The sequence below is a fragment of the Enhydra lutris genome, unplaced genomic scaffold, assembly GCF_002288905.1.
Source record: "Enhydra lutris kenyoni isolate GAN:26980312 unplaced genomic scaffold, ASM228890v2 scaffoldscaffold84, whole genome shotgun sequence".
NCBI classification, from domain to species: domain Eukaryota; kingdom Metazoa; phylum Chordata; class Mammalia; order Carnivora; family Mustelidae; genus Enhydra; species Enhydra lutris.
In genome coordinates, this window is record NW_019154168.1 from 4949611 (window position 1) to 4956006 (window position 6396).

General features: G+C 43.2%; 1 pseudogene; it reads right to left on the bottom strand.

Annotated features, from left to right (window-relative positions):
• Positions 1 to 1267: 1267 nt before the first annotated feature.
• LOC111161343 lies at positions 1268 to 1768 on the bottom strand (annotated as a pseudogene).
• Between the last annotated feature and the right edge of the window lie 4628 nt (positions 1769 to 6396).

The following is a 6396-nucleotide window of genomic DNA, read 5'->3' on the forward strand; positions in this document are numbered from 1 at the left end:
GATTTTTTCCTTATCTCTATTTTATAGATTTTACTACCATATATCTTGGTGTTAGCCTGCTTTTGTTGACTTTGATGGGAGTTCTCTGTGCCTCCTGGATCTGGATGTCTGTTTTCTTCCCCAGTTTAGGGAAGTTTTCAGCTATTATTTCCTCAATATATTTTCTGCCCCCTTTTCTCTCCCTTCTTTTGGAACTCCTATAATATACATGTTATTATGTTAATGGAGTCACTGATTTCCCTTAAGTGCATTCTTGTGTTCCATAATTCTTCTTTCTTTTTGGTTTGGTGTCATTATTTTCCATTTTTATCTACTATGTCACTTGTTCATTCCTCTATTTCTTCCATCCTTGTGTTCATTGCAGAAAATCTGTTTCAATCTCGGTTACTGTACTTTCCATTTCTGACTGATTGTTTTTTAACTCTTCATCTTTGCAGTAAGGGCTTGCCTGCAGCCTTCCATTCTTTTCTCAAGCCCAGTGAGTATCCTTATGACTGTTGCTTTAAATTCTCCATCAGGCATGTTACTTTTATCTCTTCAGCTTAGATCTCTGGCCATGGCTTTATCTTGTACTTTCATGTGGAATGAATTCCTCCATATTAGCATTTTGTTAAGTTTCTGTCTCCTTCTGTGTGTTAGAAAAGCCCACTATGAAAAAAAAAAAAAAAAAAAAAAGAAAAGCCCACTATGTTTTCTGCTCCTGAGAAGAAGGGCCTTATGAGGAAGAGATCATATAGTGTCCAGGACCTGGCACTTCAGGCTCTCTGGAGTGTACTGTGTGAACTCTGCTCCTGTGTTTTGGCTGCTCTGTCTTTCAGGCCAGTAATCTGTAGAGGTTTTCCTTGTCTGCAGTGAACAATGTTTGGTCCTTGGCCAGAATGTAGTTGTTTTTTGTTTTGTTTTGTTTTGTTTTTTGTTTTTTGTTTTTTAATAAACAAACAAACTTTATTATAGGGAAAATACACAGCAAAACAGAGCTGGCAAGTGGTGCAGGTAGAAGATCTGTAAAAACTTAATCACCAAACAAACTGCTCAAACATGGCTTCCTGCTGTGAGGGAGACTGATTTGGCCCTTATCTTTGCCACCTTTCCTGATTCAAAGAAAATTTGTTTTTAGCAGGGCTGAGCCCAGGGAGCCCCATTTTCCAGTCTGTTTTCTTCCTGGGAAAGGTTATGTAGTTCTCAGGGTTTCAAGATACAAGAGACAATACAGAGAAGGAAAGGATGTTGCAGCCCTTTGGTCCATTGTTATTCCCAGCCCCATCCCTCAGTATTTGTTGATGCCAAAGAGTCGAACCCCATGGAATTGGGGTAACTTAGGAGCAGTACGCTGAGCAATGAGGCTGTGTTGATGAGGAAGTGAGCAGCATCATACTTGGTGTAGAAGCTGGCCAGGAGGTAGCAAGTTATGGATGACGTTGGTCAGGGTCCAGACAAAAGGAATGCTGAAGAAGGGGATGCTGAGTAGAACCACATGCAGCAGTCCTACCAAGATGATGTAGGCCAGCCAGATGCCCCAGCTATTCATCACTTGAGTGTTGGGGTTTACTTCACTGTGTGCCACCCCCACATTCATCCTGCAGGCTTCAGAAGCCCATCCAACTTGAAGAGTGGTGTTCGCTTCCACACCTGTGCTGTCCAGGAAGCACACGCCCTCGCCCCCAGAATGTAGTTTTAAGTAGATATGCTCTGGTCTGCTTGTGAAATGAGACCTGACACCAACTGCATGAGAACTGAAGCCCTGCAGAACTCTGGGGTCAGGAAACATGGTTGGGCAGGGGGTTTTGCTGGTCTTCTGTGGAAAAGGTCTGGTGGGCTGGGACTAAGGCTAGCCTGACTGAGCAGGGAAGTACTACCAGAGGGCAGGGGTGTGGGACTTGGTGTAAGCAGGTTAGGGGTGTAACCACTTGGTGACATCAGCTGCTGGTGTCAGCACTGTGCTGCTTACTGCAGATAGCTCTTGGGTACGCTGAAGGGTGGAGGAGGGAAATGGCACCAGCCAGCTCCCTTTTCCCCAGAGGGGGGTCTCCACACACTGCTTCACAGGGAAGCACTCTGAGAAGAGCAAATAATCTCCCTGCTCTGTGTCCCAGACATTTTTCAGATGACTGCTTCCATACTGTTGGCCTCCAGGTTGTTTGCCTGCCTTCTCTGTGGGAGCAGCACAGTGCCCTCCAGGCTCCATCCCACCCAAGCCTGCTGACCTTTAAAACTCCAAGTTTTAGGAAAGCAGGGGCCTACCCTGGTCCTCTGAGAGAGAGTCTCACTGTGCTGGGACTGAAGCTAGCTTGACTGAGAAGGGCAGTCACTCCAGAACACAGAGGTGTGGGACGTGGTATAAGCAAGTTAGGCAAATGGTTCTTGGCTGAGCTGCATTCCTGCAGGCAGTTCTGTGTGTATGCTGAGGGGCAAGGGAGGGAAATGGTGCCCACTGGCTCCTTTATCCCAAGGATGCGTCTCCTGAACTCTGCCTCTCAGGGACACGACAAGAAGAGTGAATAATCTCCCCACTGTGTGTCCTGAGTGTTCCTCAAATTGCTGTTTTCCCTCCATCTGACCCTGGGCTCTTTGCCTGTCTTCTCTCTAGGTCGTGCAGGAGAGAGGGCAGTGCAAAGCAGGGCAGTGTCCTCAAAGCTTTATCCCAACCAAGCCCTCCAACCTTTAAAACTCCAGTTTTCAAGCCCTGGTGGTTGCAAGAAATCACAAAAATCAACCCCTCCAATGGCTTTGGGGAAGTGTTCCCCAGTGCACTCCTCTTCCTGATGCAGGCATGCACCTTTCTTAATGACCAGGCCTCCCTCCTCTCTGTAGAACCCATGATCCACCTCTCCCCCAAACCATATCTCTGCACATCCTACCTTCTCCAGTATGGTTTCTCTTCTCCCTTTAGTTATGGAGTTTGTTCCGTCAGTCTTCAGGTTGACTTCTGAGGTATTAACAATGATGTGATAGATATCTAGTTGTGTTCGAGAGATGAGAAGCCTAGGAGCCTTCTCCTATGCTGCCATCCTAGCTAGTATACTAGTACATTTTACCTTTAGAACGTCTGCAGCAAAGGCCTCACATTCAGCCCTGGGAGCAGTGTTAATAAATTCTGGAAAACAATTTGACTATATGTATCAGGATTCTTAAAAACTCTGTGAAGACCCTTCAGTTATCCAAGTTTCTCCCTATAGATGAGGTAACAGAAATGATAGTTCAAACTTTCTGCCTTTCCTCCCTCATGCATGAACTCATCTTTCCATTAGTGTCCCTCAGGTCTTTCTAGGAGTCTTCAGAAATGTCCACTATTTATCCAAACAAGTCCTATCCCATCAGTGACATTACTGGTTCTCCTGACACCATGCCCCCCACCGACTAACCCCCCATCATGGACTCTGTAGGTTTTCTCTGTTGTACCCAGAATAGCCACTAACAAATCTAGTAGGAAGCTCTTAACCTAGAAGCAGGGCTAGCCCTCTACTTCCCCTGCTCTGTGTCATACTTTCTCACCCAGAGCTTCAAGCATTGCTGTTTCTTCCCTCATCCTTCACAATCTCCCTCATGATGACAGCCCTTTCAGCTTCCTTTAATAACTCCTTTTATAGGACCCAGGTGCCATCCCATTAGGCCTGGCAGAAGACAGACACCACATTGTCCTTTCCACTTTCCCACTCTTGCCCAAATACTCAAAATTTACTTACTGTGTTAATTTCCTATTGCCGCTATAACAAAATGACTTCAGATTTAATGGCTTAAGATAACTCGAATTTATTATCTGACATTTCTAGTCATCAAAAGTCTAAAATCAGTCTTATTGGGTTAAAATCAAGACATCTGCAGACCTTCATTCCTTTTGGAGGAATCATTCATTCCTTTTGGAGGCTCTAGGGGAGAATTGTTTCCTTGACTTTCTCATATTCTAGAAGTTGCCTGCTTTCCTTGGCCCATGGACCCTTGTTCTGTCTCCAAAGACAGCAGTGTAGCATTTTCTCTCTGACTTCTCCTTCTATTCTTTTATCTTCTCTTTTTGACTCTAACATATGCCTCCCTCTCCTTAGAACTCTTGTGATTATATGGACCCCACCATTAATTACACCTGCAAAGCCTCTTTTCCCCATGTATCATAGTCATAGTTTTGGGGGTTAGGGCTTGGCTTTGGCGAGCTTATATTTGAAGGTGCAGAAGGTGTTTACAGTGGAGCACAGAGAGCACAGTAAACATCTTAAATATGCTCTAACTTTAGCTCATCCAGCCCATGCTATTCACCTTTTCTACCCAACATTTCATCTTTTCTACTCAACGAACCTCTTGAGGCATTGTGCATTAAAAAAAAAAAGTACTAGGAATCTTCTTATAAAATATGAAAAACTGTGCCAGCTCATAAACTTTCTTCTCTGATACATAAATATTTCAATAACTCCACTTATTTGTCCTTTACTATGTGCTATCCTCTATGCTAAATGCTTTTTATACATTGTGACTTAGTCCTCAAAATAATCTTATGATGTGGTCATTATTATGATCAAACCTATGAGACAGATGAGAAAATTTAGACTCATAGAAGGTAAATAATTTCCCAAGGTCCATCTAATAAGTGGTAAAGGGAAGATCTGAACACACAGACCCAGAGCACAAAATACGACAAGGTGTTCTCTGAAGAATCTTTCAATCTTGTGCAAGTATCTTCTGCACCCTGCCCTCACATCACAATGTAGTAGTTGGAGAAATAGGCAATGTGTTAACTTGATAATTCTGGTATTTCTGGCTTCCTTCCAGGGTTGGAGACTCCTATACGCTTGAAAGAAATGTGCTGCTCAGTCCCCTGTCCATGCGGAACAGAAGCAGTGCACATGACCAGGACACTGGGCAACTTTGTGACATCCACTGTAAATTACTCAGCTTTATCAATAGCCTCCTTTACCCCATCATGGACTATTGCAGGAATGGGACTGGACCTATAGGCTGGTTCTTTTTCCTAGGAACTCCTCTATATAAAAGAAGTGACCGTGTTGAAGAAATATTTGTTGCTAGATGCTATCTGTTTTGAGTCCCGGTGTCCTCTCTGTTCTTTCCTTTCCCCAGCAAGTCAGACTTTAACTACTAAATCAGAGTTTAACTACTTAATCATATATTTATGATTGAGATATATATCTCATTCCAGACTGATTCTCACAGCTTAGGGGTTTGAATCCAGCTTGGAGCATTTGAGATTCTGCATTCAAATCTCCCCTTGTCCACTTGCCAGCTGTAGGACTTTGAACAGAAGTTACAATTACTTGGAGAGCTAAGTAAGGATCAGTTTTATTAGCTTCAATCACAAGTGATGTTAAGTGGTCAAGGGTCAATAAAGATGAAATGAAAAAATGCATGCAAAGACTCAGCAGTCTTCATGACACACAAGTTCTCAATAAATGTTAACTATGATTATGAATACATTCCTGTAGAAAATGGCCATTTTCCACTAACATCAAAGTGGTGGGCATTTTTAATTCACCACATTGCAGAGTATTGTTCTAGAAGATTCTCCTTCCTGTGCTAGACGGAAACTTCCTTTATTTTGTTGGACTTAAATCTGGTCTTTGAAGGGCCAGTTCCACAACTTTATGGAACACTAAATCCTGGTAACTTCCTGACCCACCCTGACATGCTCTTCTGTTAAGAAGATGGCACTCTTGTCAGTTACAGTTGAATTTGCTTCCCCCACATTTAGTTCTATGCCAGTCACAGAACAATGGTTGTGTGTGCCTATAAAACCTGCCGAGGGGTTCTCTAATTGTGAACAGGTCTTTATCAGATTTTTTTAATACCCCAAGTAGCTGTACTACCTCCAGGCCACACCCTGTCAACTCTTCTGACAGAGTACTTTTTTTTTCTTTTTTTAAGATTTTATTTACTTGACAGGTAGATACAGAGTGAGAGAGGGAACTTGAGCTGTGGGAGTGGTAAGGGAAGAAGCAGGCTTCCCACTGAGCAGGGAGCCCAATGTGGGGCTCAACTCTAGGACCCTGGGATCATGACCTGAGCTGAAGGCAGACACTTAATGACTGAGCCACCCAGGCACCCCTTCCCACAGAGTTCTAAGACTGAAGTAGCTAAAGACGCTCCCAGCTCTGAGCTCAGTATTCTGAGGCACCTCCCTTTATTTTTCCTCCTAAATCATTATCAGTTAGAATTTGACAGGGTGAGGCCAATAAGGGTCCAGTGAGTCCTTCAAGTCTTACAAATTATAATAATCTAAGGATCCACAGTGACATTTCCCTGAAGATTAACCTTTCTCTCACTTGCTCCACTGGAGTTTTTGGGTTTATTTTCTGCAGTTCCTTTCCTCCCTGCTTTCTGGATTAATTTCTCTAGCATTAACAAATACATGTTGTTTTATTTTTAAATCACTTATTTTGATATAAAAATGGGTGT